General features: G+C 52.2%; 1 long non-coding RNA gene across 1 annotated transcript; it reads right to left on the bottom strand.

The window, feature by feature from the left end:
- Positions 1 to 198: 198 nt before the first annotated feature.
- Positions 199 to 1,741, bottom strand: LOC104911640. Its single transcript, XR_794087.2, has 3 exons — positions 1,403 to 1,741; positions 687 to 805; positions 199 to 574 (listed from the first exon to the last, which is right to left on the bottom strand). It is a non-coding gene; the product is annotated as an uncharacterized LOC104911640 (long non-coding RNA).
- Between the last annotated feature and the right edge of the window lie 120 nt (positions 1,742 to 1,861).

Raw genomic sequence — 1,861 nt, 5'->3', positions numbered from 1 at the left:
CTCTCTTCTACTGCCTGGGGGCTGGCTGGACATCGGTTGGCGGGTGGTGAGCCGCTGCTTGTACATCACTTGTCACGTACTCATCGTTTGTTATTTATATATTCATAACTACTATCTTTTCCTCTACCTCAGTAAACGGTTTTATCTCAACACACGAGTTCTACTTTTTCCACCCAACTCTCTCCCATCCCACGGCGAAGAGGGCAGTGAGCGAAGGACTGTGCGGTGCTGAGCCACCCGCCGGCTTCAACCACAACAGGGCCGCGGGGCAATGCCAGCAAACGCAGAAATGAAACACAAACTCCCTGTTTCTGTGGCTCGTGGCCGCCACAGAGCTCGTGCGTCAGTGACACAGAGAACTGTACCTGCAGCTATCATCGTGCGTCTCGCTAACCACCAGCTCAGCTGTGAGCCGTCACTCAGCCTGACACCACCAGCAGAAAATGAACGTGCGTAAACAGAGGCCCTTATCCACACGTGCCAAGCTGGGTGCGAGGAACAAAACCTCACCGGGCCACGGGCAAAGCAGGGAGCGCATGGGCAGGAAACAGGAAGGAGCTGAAGTCTAGCTCTCCTACACAAGAGACAGGGAGAGCTGAGTCAGCACCGCGGGAGGAGCTCTGACACAGCTTAGGAGCTTACAGAGACCCGAGGTTTCCAAAGGACCCTGCCAGGGTAACTCTCACCATTCTTTTGCAGGGCTCTCGCGGCTGTTTCGGATGCTGACTTCCGCTGTCTCTGTCACTTGTAGAAAGCCCAGGTGACAAATGCTCCTTTTGCCTGGGTAACACTTCCATGGTTACGACTGAAAAAAAGGAAATAGCATGCAACCCTACAAAATTTACCTCTCTGCTGTTCTTGCCAGCACAACATCTAGGATGAGCATTGCACATCCCTGCACCTGGTTGAAAATTCATCCAAGCCTAAGTTCCACACAGCCTCATCTCAGTGCCAGAAAGGAACACATGCAGAGACGTTTAGAAGATTCTCTGTGCAGATAAAAGTGCAGGGTGCACATGTATTCTCTTCAGTCATAAATGTTAATTTTGTATCCAAAGGTAACTCTCCAGGAAGCAGCACGAAAGGTCAATGAAAAGGAAATACGCGATGAACTATTTCCATCTAAAAAATCCTTGCTGAACCTCTCCCCTTCAAAAAGGAAGCATTCTGGGCCCTGCTAGCAGCAGCTCAGAGAACATCTCGCCCCACAAAGTGCGGCAAGTTCTTTTTGCTCACAGGCCCCTCATCCCTCTAATTAGTGTCAGATTCACTGCAGATACATGGACCAGAACAGCCGTTCGGTTCTGCTGAGGTAGGAAACCACTGCTGGGACGTCCCACAGTCCCGTTCCCCGCCATTTCCAGCACAGGGGGGGAAAGAAAGAGCAACTGACTTCACCTACCCAGACGTCTGCAAGGCCTTCAACGCGGTCTCACGTCACAGGGAAGAGCATGAGGGAGAGCTCTGGTGGCTGCAGAAATCGAGACGCTGCTTTAAAACAACACGACTTACTGGGCACCAGACACCAAAGACAAGGCTCAGGTTAAAAAGCCTCCCATCCCTGTGGATGTGGCAACAGCTGCCTGCTCACCCAGCAAAGCACTCGCCCAGCACATGCCTTTCATAGAACCGTAGAATTAGCAAGGCTGGAAAAGATCTCCAAGATCATCCAGTCCAACCACCCACCTACCACCACCATTTCCCGCTGAGCCACGTCGCTCGGTACAACACCCAATGCTCCTTGAACAACCGCAAGGACAGTAACAATATCACCTCCCTGGGCAGCCCGTTCCAGCGTCTGACCGCTCCTGTGGAGACGTTTTTCTTCACATCCGACCTGAATCTCCCTCGTGCCACTTGA

This window comes from Meleagris gallopavo, chromosome 7 (assembly GCF_000146605.3).
Source record: "Meleagris gallopavo isolate NT-WF06-2002-E0010 breed Aviagen turkey brand Nicholas breeding stock chromosome 7, Turkey_5.1, whole genome shotgun sequence".
Taxonomy (NCBI): Eukaryota; Metazoa; Chordata; class Aves; order Galliformes; family Phasianidae; genus Meleagris; species Meleagris gallopavo.
The sequence above is the reverse complement of the archived record's forward strand: the minus strand, read 5'-3'. Positions and strand labels throughout refer to the sequence as shown.